This window comes from Pleuronectes platessa, chromosome 9, assembly GCF_947347685.1.
Source record: "Pleuronectes platessa chromosome 9, fPlePla1.1, whole genome shotgun sequence".
In the NCBI taxonomy this organism is placed as follows: Eukaryota; Metazoa; Chordata; class Actinopteri; order Pleuronectiformes; family Pleuronectidae; genus Pleuronectes; species Pleuronectes platessa.
The window spans coordinates 875,740-896,061 of NC_070634.1; the positions used below are offsets into that span (position 1 = coordinate 875,740).

A 20,322-nucleotide genomic window follows, 5' to 3' on the forward strand; every position below is an offset into this window, starting at 1 on the left:
GACTTAAAATATGTGCATTTAACCATTAGGATACAAACCCAGACCACAGTACAACGGTTCTATCTGAAATCTGTTGTGCTTCATACACAACTCAAAACATTCTTTAACAGTGCGTTTCTTCTCTTCATAGATGAGGAACTGCAGCACCTGACGTCGTCAGCAGCAACATGGTGGTCAACACGTGGACGACTGCATCATCATCAGAAGCTACACAACACTTCTAAATTCCTCCCTTAAATAAAGATGGCCTGCAACTGTTTGGTGGTGGCAGTCATTGCTAAGTGGCATGGATAAGAATTCATTTCTATCTTCATTATGGTTGGTTAAAATAATAAAAACTTATAACAACAATGTGTATCTTTTGCTTTCTGATTTGATACACTTTAGATAAGAACCCAGTGTTTAATATTTCTGCTTTGCCATAAGAGACAAAACATGGTCAATTGGTCATCACAGCTGTGTCCTTCAGGCTCGTCCGTCCCTAATAAAATGAGAGGAAACATAAAAATAATCAGATCATAATCATTTCATCTTAGGAAATAGGTAGTGTACATCATTTTCAAATTCTCTATGAACACTGTCTGTTCTAGTAAAGTTACAAGGCTATAATGTATTTATATTTAACAAAATAATTCAGGGAAGTCTGCCTGAGATTAACGATGTAAACACTAGTAGACACGGTTATTTTTCACTGTAACACGTGACAGGACATCAACACCGTGACTCTGAATAAAGAGCCTTAGGATACGTAGTGCTCCTTTGCACAGCTGCTCTTACAATGTGTAGCAAGTGCTAAATCTCCATTAGTATAATAGTAATGAAAATCACCCTTCACATAATTGAACATATATTTTCCATGTGAACCGCTTTAACACAGTTCAATTCCGGAGCAAAATATAACTTATACAGTATTTATTAGAGCTAGTATTAGTAAACAGATCAAACAAATAGCAGTACAACACATCACACGTGCACCAGCATGCAGTCTCACTGTCGCTATGGAATTGTTCTTAGAGTGTGTGCCGCGCACTGTACTCTGCACAGTCAGTCCACAGTGTCTCTTTTGCTTATCATCACAGTCAGTCAGAAGTGTCCGTTTCACTTACGTAGCAGTTGAGAGATGCTTTGTTGGAGCTAGCAGGAGCTAGCTAATAGCCAGTGCTGATGTTGAGAAAGGCAGCGGCAGAGTTCACACAGGAAGAAACACGAGGGGAGAGGGGAAAAGAGCGTGGAGACACTCTAACCTGCTGAGCGAACAACGTCCACAGCAACTCCGACGCCGTCCTCTCATCCAGATTCGCCAACCGTCCTCCGGTTCCCCGTGACCCACAGCTCCGCAGCTTGTCACGCTGTAACTTTTTTCAAAGTCTTATGATGCGTTCACTTGCAGCTGTGTTCAATTGAGTTTCGTTTTTCATGTCGAGATGATGACCTCAGCTGCCAAGCAGTTAATCATCATGATGAAAAGTCACAGCAATCTTATGCCTACACTATCAATATCTTGAGACCCATTTCACACAGTTTGAAATGGTTTCGCAAAGTGGCTGAATAAAAATAGCTCCAGGTGTGAGTTGACCAAAACAATGCGGTCTAATGATGCGTTCATGGTAACTCCGTTAAAATGAATGCCGTGTTTTAATGTTATTCATCAAACTTTAAGGGCACGCCACGGTCAGACGGTGTGGCGAAAAGTTGTTTTTTTGATAACTTTACATCTTCATGTTGTCTTGAGGAGACTCATGTAATTTTTAAGTTGACCTGATGAAGGCCCTACGACAAGTAAATCAAAGTGTAAGACGTATAAAAAAAAAACATTTCCTGTTGCCACCAGGGGACGCTGTGATTTTAAGTCACGATTTCTGTACCGATGTCTTCAGGTCGCGACTCTGGTCTTATGTGTATAGTTTGGACTCGATTGGACAAAATATGTCCAAGATACAGGAGCCCGTGTTTTGATGGCGTTTAATCAAACTTTGAGGCCACACCACGGTCAGACGGTTTTGCTAAAACTTAATCCTTCAATAACTTTAGATCTCCATTTTGTTGTGATGACGATCGTCTAAATTGTAAGTTGATTTGATGAAAGCTGTAGGAGGAGTACTTAAAAGAAAAAATATCGAATATGACCAAAATGGCCACTAAAGTCAAACTGGCGGGCTTCCTGTTGCGTTATTCATAATGCACTTATGGACTTTTTTGTGTATCTAGTCATGATACACAATAGTCTTTATTTTTTTTGAGGATCGGTGAATGCTAAATGAGGGGCTTTTCCGTAGGTGGCGCTATTGAGCGGTTTTGACACACCCGTTCCCAAATACTTCAGAATACGTAAACTTGCGCACATTTCTAATTTACTGTACACTTTAGAAACTTTTTGAGCACGTTAAAGCCCTCAAAAAGCCAATTCACTGAGCGAAGAAAAATAATAATAATAATAATCTTTTCAATTTCAATAGGTCCTCTCACCGATTTCGGTGCTCGGGCCCTAATAATCTTTTCAATTTCAATAGGTCCTCTCACCGATTTCGGTGCTCGGGCCCTAATAATAAGAATAATAATAATCATTTCAATTTCAATAGGTCCTCTCACCGATTTCGGTGCTCGGGCCCTAATAATAATCATTTCAATTTCAATAGGTCCTCTCACCGATTTCGGTGCTCGGGCCCTAAAAATCCTTACAGATTCAATAGGGCCTCTCACCATCGGTGCTCGGGCCCTAATTATTGATTGAAGTAAAAAAATGAGGCCGTACGAGCAGTTTAGAAACGTACTTCTCATTTCATAAATTCTTCTCCTAAGATTTTCATTAGTTTTAATGAGAGAGACATTTTTTCATACTCTAGCACCGTCATCAAACAAATACTTCCTACTCAAAAACTAAAAGTCCTTTCTGGAAAATGAAAACATTTTGAGAATCACAACAGTTTACACTACAACCAAATATATTTTTTAGTCATGAGGGCTAAGAAATGGAGACGTGGGAGCAATTTACATTTTATTTTTCAGTTTTAAGCTTTAAGATTTTTCGATGTGGATATAAGCACAGGTCCGAGAGATTTGAGAGTGACATGTCTGCGAAGGAAACAATCTCACGACCTCAAATATCTAAAAAATCATGTCTGAGGACCTCTGTTTGGGGATTTGAGAGCAGTTTTAGTGACGAAAAAAGGGTCTAAAAACACTGATTTTCAGCCTCTCGCTCTTTTGGTAGAGCGAGCTTGAGTCCCATTCGTCGTTTTTGGTCGCGTTATCGCGATCTTTGAGCGATCTGTTGGACGAAATTCTTATAAAAATAATAGCACACTATTCGACGGAATTTCGCAGGTTTATTTGTGGGTCTCGTGAATGTGCGACAAAATTTGTGGGAGGAGAAGCGTCCCAAAGGTTTAAGGGCTCTACTCTCTCTTTTGATAGAGCGAGCTTGACTCCCATTCTACGTTTTCGGCCGCTTTATCGCGATCTTTGAGCGAACCGGGGGACGAAATTAAAATCTGAATAATAGCACACCAATGGACGTAATTCCGCAGGTTTATTTATAGGTCTCTTGAATGTGCGACAAAATTTGTGGGAGGAGAAGCGTCCCAAACTTTTTGGCAGAAGAACTAAGAATAACTAGAAAATTCCTCCTGCCGAGAAATTTCTAATGGGTGCCTAGAATTTGCCGGTTCCAGACTAAATATTAGTTTTTGGGGGAAGAGAGACAGACTGTGTCAATTTTAGAGAGAGAGAGAGACCCAGAGAGAGAGACCCAGAGAGAGACACCCAGAGAGATAGACTGGCTGGTATAAAAGAGAGATAGAGAGAGACAGACTGGCTGCTTTAAGAGAGAGAGACAGACCCATATATATATATAGAGATAGAGAGAGAGAGAGACAGACAGAGAAAGAGAGAGAGAGAGAGAGAGAGAGAGAGAGACTTGATCAGTAGGTGGCGCTATCAGTAATGCTGCATACACACTCATAGGTCTCTTCAGGTCAGGAATCTGATGAAGTGTGTGCGATTTGGGACCAATTGCTAATACTTCATTTTCGCCTTGACCACTAGGTGGCGCTATCACTATTAGTGTGTATGCAGTAATAGTCTTGACTTCATCAGGTGTTGACTCAGATCATGTGACAGGATTTTGGGGTCGATTGCTAAAACTTCATTTTCACACAGACCACTAGGTGGCGCTATCACTATCACTTCATTCACACTAAAACAGGAATCGGATGAAGAGCCAATCACATCGTAGTTCAAATCATTGAGGGTTGTATATTTAAAGAGTTCAATGGTGCCCTTCTGAAAAACAATGTTAGACCTGCCCTCACCTGGACTTGATCTCTCCACCTCTGGGTCACTGTCCCTCTGCTCTACCCACTGAACCACCTGTGTTGATTAATACCTTTGAAGTAGTTTATAACCAGATCTGACTGTCTCCTTTCCCCCTCTGGCCCCCCTCCTCAGCGTGTGTGACTTCACTAACGACGCACCTGTGACACAGAGTGACAGATTGGACCTGAGGAGAAGGTCCCAAACAAAATGCTCTAATTGAAAATCTATAACTCCTATCCGTGAAATGAACCCTGCGAACCCTGCGAAACACAACCCTTGGACGGACAAGTACATATCTATATCATTATTTAGAGCCAAAAAATGAGGCCATGCAAGCAGTTTAGAAACCTACTTCTCATTTCACTCTAACACCGTCATCAAACAAATACTTGTTACTCAAAAACTTTAAGTCCTATCTGGAAAATAAACACATTTTGAGAATCACAAGGCTTGACACTACAACCAGATATATTAATATATTTGTTCGGAAGTAATTTTTGGCCTCTATTGGTTTTGAAGTCACAACCAGCGGATCACTGAGTCAGCGGCAGACCCACTAATCCAATCACATTGACTTTAGATATCATTGACAATTGATTATTTAAAGAATTCAACAGTTCCCCCCTGAAAGACAAAGAAAAAATTCAATGTTTGTGTCTTACCCACACTGAGACTTGAAACCTCCACCTCTGTGTTACTGTCCCTCTGCTCTACCGACTGAATTACCTACAGTGCTGATTAGCACCTGTGCAGTCTAAAAATAGATCTCACTGTCCCTTTTGGCCCCTCCCTCTGCGTGTCTGACTCCCTGATTACAGCAGGTTTGTCGTGAGAGAGGGAGACATCAGACCTGAGGAGAAGGTCCCGAACAAAATGCTCTAATTCAAAATCTATAACTGCTGTCCGTGAAATGAAAACACCGTGAGAATCACAAGGCTTTAGGGCGAGAGACCTTGAGTCCCATTCGTCGTTTTTGGTCGCGTTATCGCGATCTTTGAGCGAACTGTTGGACGAATTTCTTATAAAAGTAATAGCACACTATTCGACGTAATTCCGCAGGTTTATTTCTAGGTCTCGTGAATGTGCGACAAAATTTGTTGGAGGAGAAGCGCGCCGAAATAAAGACTGAAGAAGATATAAGAATAATAAACACCACGGAATAGTAACATGTAATGCTTTGCATGGCGCAACGCGCCATGCAAAGCATTGTGCCGCCTAGTGGCAGGCACCACTAGGTCCATGCAAAGCCCTGCAAAGCGTTGCCTAGTGGTGCCTGCCACTAGGCGGCACCCATAATAAGCACCACGGAATAATAATATGTAGTGCATTGCATGGCGCAACGCGCAACGCGCCATGCAATGCACTGCCTAGTGGTGCCTGCACCACTAGGCACCCATAACAAGAAGTATACAGAATAGTAATATGTAATGCTTTGCATGGCGCAAAGCATTGTGCCGCCTAGTGGTGCCAGCCACTAGGCGGCACCCATAACTAGAAAATTCCTCCTGCCGAGAAATTTCGAATGGGTGCCTTCTACCTCCGGGTCGAAAAGAGACTTTTGTTTTTTGGGGGAAGAGAGACAGACTGTGTCAATTTGAGAGAGAGGTGGAGAGAGAGAGACCCAGAGAGAGAGAGAGAGAGAATGGCTGATATAAAAGAGAAAGAAAGAGACAGACTGGCTGCTTTAAGAGAGAGATAGACAGACCCAGAGAGAGAGAGAGAGAATGGCTAGTATAAAAGAGAAAGAGAGAGAGAGAGAGAGACAGACTGGCTGCTTTAAGAAAGAGATAGTAAGACCCAGAGAGAGAGAGACTGGTTTAAGAGAGAGAGAGAGACTTGATCAGCAGGTGGCGCTATCGCTAACATTGCATACACACTCATCGATCTCTCAGGACAGGGCTCTGATCATGTGACAGGATTTTGGGGGGCGATTGCTAAAACTTCATTTTCACACCGACCTCTAGGTGGCGCTATCACTGCATACGCACTAATATATCTGTTCAGGTCTGGAATCTGATGAAGTGTGTTCAATTTGGGACCGATAGCACAAACTTCATTTTCAGACCGACCACTAGGTGGCGCTATCACTAATAATGAGAGGTTATAAGTCACTTCGAGTGGAATCCTGTTCGTGGTGTTTCTGACTATGCTGAGATAGATTTTTGTGTATTTTTACTGGCAGAATAACTGAGAAAATTAAAGAGCAAATCTGTGAAAGTGGCCCAATGTATTCATATTGTAACCATATTTGGAAGGTGATAAAAATATTCTTTGAGAGGTTGTAAGTGACTTCGAGTGGATTCCTGTTCATGGTGTCTCTGACTATGCTGAGATAATTTTTTTTGTATTTTTACTGCAGGATAACTGAGAAAATGAAAGGGAAAATCTGTGAACAAGGTCCAATGTATTAATAATGTAACCATATTTGGAAGCTGATTAAAAATATTCCTTAATAGGTTATAAGTGAATTCGAGTGGATTCCTGTTCATGGTGACTCTGACTATGCTGAGATAATTTTTTGTGTATTTTTACTGCAGAATAACAGAGAAAATTAAAGAGCAAATCTGTTAAAGTGGCCCAATGTATTCCTTGAGAGGTTATAAGTAACTTCGAGTGGATTCCTGTTACTTAAGTTGCCAATAAATAGCTGTTAATACTTCAAAATGCATGTTTGCCAAGTGTTGAGAAGCCTCCGACACTAGATAGCTGTGATGTTGGCAGGGAGATCCTCCTCTTTGATGAACTGCAGGTCAGTACTGACATGTCAGTATATATCTGGGAGGGAGTGTTGAAATATAATGACTGATGTGCCATAGCTTGTACACCATTAATGGACAATAATCAAGGTGATCTTTGTGATTAACACACATGTAGTTTGAGCCCTGGACTACCTCTGTTAGTCTGTGAATACCCAAATCAGCAAGTTCCACAGCCAACTGCCTCCCCACAACAAAGTAGACAAGATTAATGCCAAATATCCCTATGTTCAAAACACGACTTAGCTACAATAATGGGAAATTGCAGTCACTGACTGTTCAATTTAGGCCCAATCCCATTTCACCCAGCTAGCGCGCTAGCGTTAGGATGCTAGCTAACTTTAGCGTGATGTTACTGAGCTGAACTGCTCCTCTCATAACAAAGCATCCTGATAGGGTTGCATAGAAGCTTTTCAATTTCAAACGCCATTGATTCACTTCAAGTCATTCACTTTAGTAAGTTGTCAGTTTAGTAACTGAAAACAATAGCATTGGTTTAATTAAGATCTCAATAATGCTCTTACAATGACATCTCAACAAAGTTGAAGCCCATATAAACAGCTCAGATGGCCCCTCCCTTCACAAATTTGCTAAAAGTTTGATTAAAAAAAAAGATTGAGGGTAGTGCACCAGCCCAATTTTGCAGGTGGTGGTCTTTTTGCACAATGGGACTGGCTAATGCAGTCACTTCTTGTGCCAGTCTGCTGACCCCCCCAGTAATTAGTGGTGAGGACTTGTCAGTCGGATAAATTGAGAAAAAGATAGTAGACTTGGATAGTTAGGGATTAATACAGTATATGTGTAGGCTATTTTATTTAGTGACTTTATTATGGAAGGTTAATGTGTAGTTCCTGATATAAGCAGGTTGTTGGTTGGGACTCTTGTTTTGATAGCGGTTTTAATGGAAGGGGGTGCTGTTGAAAGAGAAGTTCGGGAGTGTGGAATAGTGATGTGTCGGTCGTGAACGATTCGTTCGTTTTGAACGAATCCTTACAAGGACTCGGGAGTAACGAGTCCTCTCAAAGAGAGATTCGTTCATTTTCTCGTGGGCGCGCATCGGGACTGTTGCATAGGCTGATGCAGGTCACGTGAAAAAGGATCCAAAGACTCGTATCCGGCAGATGAACGAATCACTGATCCGAAGACTCTGTTGGCAGAAGAACAAAACACTGATCTGAAGACACGGTCGGGAGGTGAACGATTCGTTCATCTGCCGGGTACGAGTCTTTGGATCATTTTCTACGTGACCTCCATAGGCTCAGAAGAGGAAACAGTTACCTCATCCCCTTTCGCGTGACCGCTGTTAAAAAGCAGCCATGACTGACAGCTTTTGTGTGGCAGATCATATATTTTTTAAGAAAACCTCCTCTATTAAATACAGTAAAACATGACATTGTCATGTTTTGTCACACTGGCATTTAATTATCACGGGAAATAATTACACTGCACTAAACTGTAAGTGTAAATGTAACGTGAAAATAACAAAACCAGTCATTATGACTTGTGAATAGGGCTGAACGGTTAAGATTTAATATGCGATTCTTTTATTTTATCCTCTCCCCCCCCCCCCCCCCAAAAAAAATAATGAATGATTTAAATATGACAAACACAATATTAGATACTGTACAATATTCTTTCCCATATTTTTATTTGAATGCGGCGTTGTTATAGTCAGTGGATCAGCAGCAGTTTAAGCTCTGTGTCCGCGGATGCGGCGGGCCAGCTGGATGTGCTGGCAGCGTGCGAATCAGCAGCTCCATAGATTCCCGTTCGTGTCCGGGTTTACATGCAGCGGTATGGAGGTGCCGGGCGATTTTCCCGTGCGCTGCTCGCTCTGTGTGGCCGACACGTCGGCCGAAGACTCTGTGGGCAGATGAACCCGATCATTGATCCAAACACATGGTCGGGAGTAGAACGATTCGTTCATCTGCCGGGTACGAGTCTTTGGATCGTTTGCACCCCCCCCTTGAAACGAACGAATGACTCAAAAAGAGATTCGTTCATTTTACTGAACGAGATTCAAAGAACCGACACGGTAAAAAGATCCGAACTTCCCATCACTAGTGTGGAAAACAAAGATTGACAGTTAAGAAGCGAATCAGCCATGTCTTTTGTAAAAAGCTTTTTTTAACTTTTTGCTGTCACAGAATACATTTTACAGCGTCCACTTCCTATCGCCATTGGGTCATGGTGGACGCCATTAGGGGATATACTGATGTTGCACATGGAAGCCCTTGCTCCGCAGGTCTAGTGAAGAATATAACTAACGGTTTTGTATTTTCCAGAGTTTCAGGTCCACTGCTGTTTTTGAAGAAGTGTTTTCTGTTTATTAGTACATCCCTGTAGTATGTCTGTTTGAGTTGTTTCTGGGTTTCATATTTTCTGTTTCCTGTTTTATTTTGTCTTTGTATTATTTTTTCATACTTTCATGATTTTATTTCTTGGGTTTGTGTGTGTAATATATCTCTTAGAATAAAATAAAATTACAGTCATAAACATGCTCCCTGCATTATGTATTTTTTCTCCTGTTTTTTGAAATATTTAATGTTTTCTTATTTATTTTGTTTTCAGATTCTGCACTTTTACCAGCTTTGGAAAGGCAAGTGTTAATTAAAGCACAATACATTCACACAACACAAAAAGTATTTATTTTTGTAAATAGTTTATATTTCACTGACACAACATCCTTTACTGCTTCAAAGCATGTTGTCATGCAAATGCTTTATTGCCTTATTTAATTTCAAAGGGAAGACACCTGAAAAGAAGCCTCCAAGAAATAGTATCAGCTATCGATACATTTTCTGAACCCGGTGGAAATATAAAGGACTACAGTGTGAACAGTCCAGCTGGTTTTTGGAAAAATGTCTGCAGTGTATTGGAGGTTTCCAACACATTGGTTTATCGCGTGGAGCTCCGTAAGGCAGTACTTGATCACCAGAAGGTAAATCTTTTTAAATTTATTGATAGAAATTTTGATTAACAAATTTTTGTAATGAAGTACCTAATACATGTTATTAACAGTAACTGTGATGTGTAATATATGTCATTTTTTCATACAATTATTATGTTTTACATTCTATAGCGCACTTCAGGCGATACCCAAGTGACAAATGACAAGGTTGAGGAGAGACCCACTGCAGAGGAAACATCCTCTTTGGTACGTATCGTGTCATTTCATCGAAAGTAAAAAAGACAGCGGTTATTATCGTGATGCTTTTAAATTAATAGGTTTATCCAATGATGTTTTACAGAAAACTTTGTAACACGCAAACTGAATCATGTTGACGGGTCTATTACGTAATTGGTGTATGACTGATATGCACTTAAATTGATTGAGAGCTAAGAACTGTAAGATGATGAAAATAAAAAAAAATTCATTCAACTTTCTAATGTGTTTCGTCTATGCACTTCCTTGTGGTCTTTTAATTAATGATCCCACCCCATCTGTCTTTCCAGGATGTGCGGGAGAAAGACTTCGATGATGACTTTCCCACTGATGTTGCATCATTGGTGACACAGGAGAGTGATGACAGACATTCGCTGCAGTCCACCTGTACAAAGGTAAATGCATCTATTATTGATAATAACGTGCATTGTTAACCTTACATAGTGACAGTCCGGGATGAGCTCCAGCACACGGGTGTCTTGCCCATACAATTAATGGATTCAATTATAAAATGTTCAGCCAGTGAAACAAAGCACAGAAAATACTATTAACATGTCAAAATACTGATTGGATGAATAGTTTACATCCAGCCTTCATAGTTGAACACTCTGCACCCACTCTTCTCGTAGTGACCCATGTTCACTATGAGGCAAACTGACCTACTTTGTTCTTTTGTGCAAAAACATCTAGAATTCGATCACTGATGCTTGCTATGATATTTTTTCCCATTTAACAGGTTAGTGACAAGGAAGCAGGTTACTCCACAGACAGCAGCGATACAGAGGAGAAATTCTTCCAATGTGGTTTGCCACAGCAGCCCTGTGTCTTTTTTATCGACAGACATGAAAAGGTCATTGAATCTGGATGCAGGGATGAAGCCCCAACAAAAGACGTTTTAAAAACTATATCGGCAAGCCAAATAAAGCTGCGTAGACGTAATTCCAATGAGATTTTAAGCCTCCAAAAAATCTTTGTGGAACAACAAAATACAGACAAACAGGTTTTGCAGAAGGTCCTCATGCAGTCTAAAGGAATGATGCTATGGTCAAAGAAGACTCTTGCAATGTTTTATAAAAGGTGTAGGGATGATATTATCTACTTTGATGCAACAGGAAGTGTGATCCGTAAAGAAACGCCGCAAAGTCATCTATTCTATGTGTATGAGTTAGTGGTGGGAAACCCATTGAAGGGGGCGTCACCACTTCCTGTTGCATCGTATGTAACATGTGACCACACCACAGCATCTGTGACTTACTTCCTGCAGGCGTTTCAAACAGATCTTGTCAGGATGTACGGGGGGAGATCCAACAACAGGCCTGTGATGGCTCTATAGTACTTCTGCAATCACTTGCAATGACATTTTGCAAGTCAAGTCTGGAAGACTTACTGCAGAAGTACTATAGAATTGTCACTGGACAACATCCCACTGGAAAGATCGACCTGCCCATTCTTCATCGATGTCTCAGTCCCATCATGAAGAATGCCAAGGACCTCTGCAAAAAAAAGTATGTATTATTGTATTATAAATAAAGAACAATATATTTATAACATAAATTACTGATGATAATAACTTTGTTATTTATACTGTGTTTGTAGGAATGCAGAACACTACAATTTGGCAATGCACACCTTTGGCCTACTTGCATGTATTTCAAGTCTTAAAGACTTGGATGAGGTTCTTCTCAGTACGACTGTACTCTTCTGCAGTCCTTGCACTGGGAAGAACATTCAGAAGCACCTTGAAAACCTACATGTCTGGATGGATAAAGGGGGACCTTGGAGATAGATGACGAACAAATCGTCCCGGAAGACTAAAAGGTAATATTGACAAGTATATCTACGGTACCAATGCACAGGCAGATTACCAATAGTAAGGATTTTATAAAATTCTATTTAGGTTATTCACTGTTGTAAGCACTTTCCATCATTATTTAGCTTTTATAAATGGATGTCTGCTAATATATACGACTTTGAATATTGTACTAATGCACTAATAATCAAATGTCTCTCTAAAAGTTTTTTTTATAGTTTTTATATATTGGTGGATGTGGGCTTCTATGAAATAGTATCCTACAAGTCTTTGATGGACTGTGAAATTTGAATGTTTTCTCTTATAGCTGGATGTAGGAACCGCACCCTTGATGAGCCACTTCCAAGAGATCATTGATCAGGCACCACTTGATCTCACTGGTGAAGTGAACACATACCAAGCACCAAATTTTGTTCCGTGTTTGGCAAAACATTTCCTCCCACATGCCACCTTGTGGTCTGGACTGATGCTAGGTTAGTTTAAATGAAAGTTGTACACTATTGCTGTGATTTAAGGAGCCTAAATGTCAATTATCTCATACTAACAGTGACCTCTAAATATTCCATGGCCTTTACGTGATCTAGGCGTCATGGGACAGGACCAGCATACCATCAATTGAGTCAGCGCCACAATGAGGTCAGGCAGTCAAAAGCACAGTTAAAACCTTGCATTCTATTTTTTCTGTCTTCTTTATATGATATATATGGCATATATCAAATATATGATATGATTTTAATATATATGTACACAAAGTAACACTAAAAACATTTCCCAATTTACTTAAATGATGAAGCGTGTAAAAAAAAAAAAATTGTTTGTGTATGTATTGTTTTAGTCTGAAAAATGTAATAGATTTACACTTAATTATTCAAAACTACACCCAAGATAATCCGACACAGGGCATCTTGGAGAGTCAGTGGGACCTGAAGACTATAAGGTTACAAAGAAGACGATTTTCAAGACTGGACGACTTTGTGCAAATATATCAAGAAATGCACGATGCCCTGCTGCTTGAGTATGCCGACATGGAAAGGTCAAGAAAGAAGGTAAGAATTACTGTCAATAAGCAATCTATTAAGAAACAAGGTTCCCACTTTATCCTAATCCTGTTTAAGTCCTTTCGAGTTGAAATGGAGAAATGGAGAAAGAGAAGTGCGCGACGCAAAGGGCTGTACGTTTCACCACTGTAGACTCGCCTGCCTTTAGGAGGACAGAAAATAAAGGTATTTCTTTATGCGCTTTTAGTGTCAGTGTGACTATGCAAAGTTTTTTCCCCTTGAATATAGACACCATGATTTATAACTCTCAATCTTTTACAATTTGTTAATGTTTGATTAACATTTTTGATACTTTGGATTTTGATAATTGGATTAACATTAAGTGTGTTTCACTTTCAACAGAAATCCAAAGAACCACATTGCGAGATGAACAACCTGAAGTCCCCACCACAACACAGGTTGGTTCTTCGTTTTTTTGGCTCAGTTTTTAGCTTACTTTATAACGGTGACCTTCTGACCATATGGTGAGAGTCATATTTTATAGGAAGCGTTGGAATATTTCTAGTTATTGGGCCAAGTTTAATTTTCCTATTTTCCACACATACAGCTCACAGCAATTGGAGATGCAACTATTTAAATTGATATTGTTATTATTGTACAAGTTGTTGTTGTAGTGGTATTGTTGTTATTAAGCTCACTTACCTTAATTTTGTTTAAGTAGGCTTCTAACTCTGAAGGGGGACAACCTGGGGAGAAGCCAACCACAGATAAGAGTTCCCCAGGGTACTACCACATACTTACCTCATGCAAAGTCTGCAGTTGAATACTCATTGTCTTTTCCTCAAATATTTTCCCTGACCTTGATGAAAAGGTTTCTGATCATGGCTGCCACAAAGATATATCTGGGTTATTTCAATTAGTTAGGAACCTTAGCCTAACCTTGACCTAAGCGTGCGAATTGCCTCAATCAGCCAAAGATTATACTGTATAAGCATAGCGGCAAACCTGTGGTGTGCTTTTTAACAATGGCCACTAGATGGCGCCACGTTAGGATATTGCAATCTTATATTTTATATATTTTATATTACAGGTGCTGACGTCATTACGGTAAGCGTGCTGCGTCATTTCCTGTTTTCTTGCTGCTGGCGGTGGTCGCTCTCTATATTAGCTTCTCCGCTAAACACAGCTGTTTCTCTGTAGCACTACGGCTAAAATCACCGGTCTGTAGTTAAACACCCACACATAACAACCCATACTCTATCTTGCTTAGTGATTCTGTGTTCTGTTTGAGCTCACCCTCGTAGCTCTATGGCAGCGATGTCTTCTCTCTCTCTCTCCCTGTTGCTCCACTGCTCTCTCTTGCTCCGAGTGTCTTATGTTTACTTACTCCTCTGCCTCCCTTAACAGTAGAGGTACTTGTAATAAATGTAGTGTGTTGGTAGCGATGGAGGCGAGGCTTAGCGACTTAGAAGTTCGGCTCAGCAGCTTAGAAACTCCGCTAGCTGTAGTTAGCCGGCTACCGCTAGCCGCGGAGCCACCTAGCTTAGCACGTAGCCTAGCCTTAACTAGCAGCCCCCTGACTAGTCCCGTGCAGCAGGGAGCCCAGGGCAGCTGGGTGACGGTCCGGAGGGGGCATAGTGGTAGTCTTAAAAAGCCCACGATTAAAGAGCCACCAGCTCACGTTTCAAATAGATTCTCTACACTCATCGAGGCACCCGCTGATAAACAAACTCTGATTATTGGCGACTCGGTTCTGAGAAACGTCAGGTTAGCGACACCAGCGACCATAGTTAATTGTATTCCAGGGGCAAGAGCCGGCGACATTGCATCTAAACTAAAGCTGCTGGCTAAAACTATTAATGAAATTATTGAAATTAAACAATAACAGAGCGAGAAGTCCACACAATAATCTAATACAAATTAAAACAACCTCTGAAACAACACAGGAAACTAAAACTTTTAAATGTGGTCTTTTAAACATTAGATCACTGTCATCAAAAGCTATTTTAGTTAATGAAATAGTCTCCGATTACAACATAGATTTATTATCCCTCACTGAGACGTGGCTGCATCCTGATGAATATGTCAGTCTAAATGAATCTACTCCCCCCAGTCATATAAATTCACAGGTTCCCAGAGAATTTGGATGAGGAGGTGGAGTTGCTGCTATTTTTAACTCCAGTCTATCAATTAATCCTAAACCTAAACTCAGCTACAAATCATTTGAATGTCTGGTTCTTAGTCTTCCACGCCACTCCAGGAAACACCAACAGCCAATCATATTTGCTGTAGTTTACCGTGCTCCCAGGGCTTATACTGAATTTTTAACGGAATTCAATCAATCAATCAATCAATCAAATTTTATTTGTATAGCCCATATTCACAAATTACAATTCATCTCATAGGGCTTTAACAGGGTGTGGCATCCTCTGTCCTTAACCCTCAGCAAGAGTAAGGAAAAACTACTAAAAACCCTTTTAACAGGGTAAAAATATGTAGAAACCTCAGAGAGAGCCACATGTGAGGGATCCCTCTCCCAGGACGGACAGAAGTGCAATAGATGCCACGTGTAGGAGAACATCATCAATAATCAAAGTCTCTAGCAGCATTTGATGAGGGTAGACATCCCGAAGGACAACCCCAACATGACATGCCAAGCAGTCCCGCTGCAAGCACAGTCCATGCTCAGCAACCATCTAGACCACGATCCACCATCCAGACCAGACGCCACTCCAGTCCTCAGTCACCGTCCACCGCCGCCCACCAGGACCCATCACAAGCCACCACCGCGGTCCTGGTCCACCGCCCGTGCCCAATGCCAACGCGACACAGGGTCCGCCACCAGCACCACGATCAGCCCAGAATCCGCCACAATGGATCCACCACCGCGACCCCCGGTGTACGATCCACAAACCGCAATCCATGGTGCGGCCACAGAGGCCCTGGATCTGCGGGTGATAAAGCAAAGGGATTCCGGGGAAGGGGGATAAAGATGGAGAAGAGGAAGGAGAAGCTGGAAAGAGAAGCTCCGTGTGTCATGTGTCATAAAATAGAACAAGTAACGTTCTGGCGCACTAATTAGCTCTAACTATAAGCTTTATCAAAAAGGAAGGTTTTGAGTCTACTCTTAAATGAAAAGATGGTATCTGCCTCCCGAACTGAAAGTGGTAGATTATTCCACAGCCGAGGGGCTTGATGGCTAAAAGCTCTGGCTCCTACTCTTTTTTTAGAGAATTTAGGGACGACAAGTAGGCTTGAATTCTGGGAGCGGAGTGCTCTAGCGGGTTTATAAGGTACTAACAGCTCTTTAAGGTAAAAAGGCGCCATATTATTAAGGGCCTTGAAGGTGAGGAGGAGAATTTTAAATTCTATTCTAGATTTAACTGGAAGCCAGTGTAGCGACGCTAATACTGGAGAAATGTGCTCTCTTCTCTTTGTTCTCATCAGGACACGTGCTGCGGCATTTTGGACAAGCTGTAGAGTCTTTAACGACTTACTGCTGGAGCCAGATAATAATGAATTACAATAGTCCAGTCTCGATGTAACAAAGGCGTGGACTAGTTTTTCTGCATCTTTTTGGGAAAGGACATGTCTAATTTTGGAAATATTACGTAAGTGGAAAAAAGCGGTCCTAGAAATTTGTTTTAAGTGAGAATTAAAGGATAAATCAGGATCAAAGATCACTCCCAAGTTCCTGACGGTTTCATTGGAAGCAAGGGCAATGTCGTCTAGCGCAGCTATATCATTAGATAATGCATCTCTAAGGTGTTTGGGGCCAAGTATTATAACCTCTGTTTTGTCTGAGTTTAATAAGAGAAAATTGCGGGTCATCCAGGTTTTTATGTCCTTGAGACATGTTCGAAGTTTAGTTAATTGATTACTTTGTTCAGGTTTTATTGACAAATATAACTGGGTGTCATCCGCATAGCAGTGGAAATTTACCGAGTGTGTCCTGATAATGTTTCCTAGTGGAAGCATATATAATGAGAATAAAATTGGGCCGAGCACAGAGCCCTGTGGAACACCATGGTTAACTTTGGTGCGCACAGATGACTCATCATTAATTTGCACAAATTGGGAGCGATCAGAAAAATACGATTTAAACCAGTTAAGGGCGGTTCCATTAATGTTAATTAACTGTTTGAGTCTTTGTAATAAAATTTGATGGTCAATTGTGTCGAATGCTGCACTGAGATCTAACAGAACGAGGACAGACACAAGTCCCTGATCTGAGGCTATTTAAAGGTCATTAGTGACTTTTGCCAAGGCTGTCTCTGTACTGTGATTGGCTCTAAACCCCGATTGAAAGTCTTCATATATATTATTTTCCCGGAGAAACTCACACAGCTGATTGGCAACAACTTTTTCTAAGATTTTAGAGACGAAGGGGAGATTAGATATTGGTCTGTAATTGGTTAAAACCTCTGGGTCTAGGGTGGGTTTTTTGAGTAGGGGTTTGATGACAGCTATTTTAAAAGACTGTGGTACATAACCTGATGATAATGACAGATTGATGATGTTAAGTAACGAACTATCAATTAGGGGCAGAATTTCTTTAAGTAATTTGGTAGGAATGGGATCTAAGATACAGGTTGTTGGTTTAGAACCTGAAATTAATTTGGTAAACTGATCACGGGTGATCAGAGAGAAGCTGTCTAAGTAATGGGTAGGATTCTCAGCCGTTTCTGAGATCTCTGTTGTTGGGAGGGTATTAGTGCCAATTGAGGGCAGGAGATGGTTGATTTTATTTCTAATAGTTTGAATTTTATCATTAAAAAAGGTCATAAAGATATTGCTATTTAGGGATCGAGGAATACTGGGTTCGGTGGAGGTGTGACTCTCTGTCAGCCTGGCTACAGTGCTGAAGAGAAACCTGGGGTTGTTTTTATTCTCTTCTATTAGTTTTGAATAGTAGGCGGCTCTTGCTTTGTGGAGAGCCTTTTTATATTCTTTAACACTATTCTTCCAGTCTATTAGATTTTCAACATGGTTGCTGGAGCGCCACTTCCTTTCTAGTTTTCTTGATAATTGTTTTAACTCATTTGTCTGGGAATTATACCATGGAGCTAATTTACTATGTTTGACATTTTTCTTTTTTAGAGGCGCTATTGAGTCTAATGTTAATCGTAATGAGTCTGCAGAGCTATCGACGAGGTGGTCGATCTCAATGGAGCTCAGGGTTTTAAAGAATTTGTTGTTTATATCTACTGCTAATACGGGTTTAAATGTAATTGGGATTATTTCCTTAAATTTAGCTACAGCACTATCAGGTAGACATCTAGAAAATGAATTTTTTATTAGTGGCATATATTCAGTTATTGAAAAATCAAAGGTTATTAAATTATGGTCTGATAGAACTGGATTGCGCGGAAGTACTGTTAAATTTTCAATTCCGACACCGTACGATAATACAAGGTCAAGTGTGTGGTTACCACAATGAGTAGGTTTGTGCACACACTGACTGAAACCAATAGAGTCTAGTATTGAAATAAATGCTACGCTAAGGCAATCTTTATTATTATCAACATGAATATTAAAGTCACCAACAATAATAATTTTATCGGTCTTTAGGACTAAGTTTGATAAAAACTCAGGGAATTCCTTTAAAAATTCAGTATAAGCCCTGGGAGCACGGTAAACTACGGCAAATATGATTGGCTGTTGGTGGTTCCTGGATTGGCGTGGAAGACTAAGAACCAGACATTCAAATGATTTGTAGCTGAGTTTAGGTTTAGGATTAATTGATAGACTGGAGTTAAAAATAGCAGCAACTCCACCTCCTCGCCCAATTTCTCTAGGAACCTGTGAATTGATATGACTGGGGGGAGTAGATTCATTTAGACTGACATATTCATCAGGATGCAGCCACGTCTCAGTGAGGGACAGTAAATCTATGTTGTAATCGGAGACTATTTCATTAACTAAAAGAGCCTTTTTTTCCAGTGATTTAATGTTTAAAAGACCACATTTAAAAGTCTGGGTTTCCTGTATTGTTTCAGAGGTTGTTTTTATTTGTATTAAATTTTTGTGTGGAGTTCTCGCTCTGTTATTGTTTAATTTCAATAATTTAATCGGACGGTGAACAGACACAATCTCTATGGGGTTTTGTGATTGATCCAGAGGGAGCGCAGAGAAGTGTTTAGCACTGCAGCTCTGCTTCCTGGTCCCAACTATGGGTTGTCATGTAATAGACTGAGTAATATTCCTAGATAAGAGAGCTGCTCCATCCCAAGTGGGATGAACGCCGTCTCTCCTAACAAGACCAGGTTTTGTCGAAAAAGTTAGCCAATTATCTATAAAGCCCACGCCGTTTACAGGAAACCACTTCGACAGCCAGCGGTTAAAAGACAACATGCGGCTAAACATGTCATCACCTGTTGTATTAGGGAGCGGGCCAGAGAAAACTACTTTGTCCGACATCGTTTTAGCAAAAGCACACACGGACTCAACATTAACTTTAGTGATCTCCGACATGCGAAGCCGGGAGTCGTTGCTGCCGACGTGAATTACGATTTTATTGTATTTACCTTTTTTAGTTTTAGCCATTAACTTAAGTTTAGATTCGATGTCGCCGGCTCTGGCCCCTGGGATACAATTAACTATAGTCGCTGGTGTCGCTAACCTGACGTTTCTCAGAACCGAGTCGCCAATAATCAGAGTCTGTTTATCAGCGGGTGCCTCGCTGAGTGGAGCGAATCTATTTGAGACGTGAGCTGGTGGCTCTTTAATCGTGGGCTTTTTAAGTCTAGCACTATGTCCCCTCCGGGTTGTCACCCAGCTGCCCTGCGCTCCCGGCTGCACGGGACTAGTCTGGGGACTGCTAGTTAAGGCTAAGCCACGTGATAAGCTAGGTGGCTCCGCGGCTAGCGGGAGCCGGCTAACTACAGCTAACGGAGTTTCTAAGCTGCTGAGCCGAGCTTCTAAGTCGCTAAGCCGAGCCTCCATCGCTATCAACACACTACATTTATTACATGTACCACTACTGTTAAGGGAGGCAGAGGAGTAAGTAAACATTAGACACTCGGAGCAAGAGAGAGCAGTGGAGCAACAGGGAGAGAGAGAAGACATCGCTGCTATAGAGCTGCGAGGGTGAGCTCAAACAGAACACAGAATCACTAAGCACGATAGAGTAAGGGTTGGTATGTGCGAGTGTTTAACTACAGACCGGTGATTTTAGCTGTAGTGCTACAGAGAAACAGTTGTGTTTTAGCAGCGGAGCTAATTCGCAGAGCGACCACCACCAGTGGCAAGAAAACAGGAAATGACGCAGCACGCTTA

The 20,322-nt window shown here is 41.0% G+C and overlaps 3 long non-coding RNA genes across 3 annotated transcripts in view; 1 reads left to right on the forward strand and 2 right to left on the reverse strand.

The window, feature by feature from the left end:
- Positions 1–1,183, reverse strand: part of LOC128447706 (uncharacterized) — a 137,711-nt gene extending 136,528 nt beyond the window's left edge. Inside the window, exon 1 of the long non-coding RNA XR_008339658.1 lies at positions 1,107–1,183. This is a non-coding gene — a long non-coding RNA (uncharacterized LOC128447706). The remainder of the gene's footprint in view (positions 1–1,106) is intronic.
- An 8,512-nt stretch (positions 1,184–9,695) lies between these two features.
- On the reverse strand, positions 9,696–14,812 carry LOC128448449 (uncharacterized). The gene is made up of 4 exons (XR_008339745.1): positions 14,341–14,812; positions 13,747–13,790; positions 11,492–11,729; positions 9,696–10,621 (listed from the first exon to the last, which is right to left on the reverse strand). It is a non-coding gene; the product is annotated as an uncharacterized LOC128448449 (long non-coding RNA).
- LOC128448450 (uncharacterized) lies at positions 11,506–12,515 on the forward strand. Its single transcript, XR_008339746.1, has 3 exons — positions 11,506–11,741; positions 11,833–12,054; positions 12,354–12,515. It is a non-coding gene; the product is annotated as an uncharacterized LOC128448450 (long non-coding RNA).
- Positions 14,813–20,322: the final 5,510 nt, after the last annotated feature.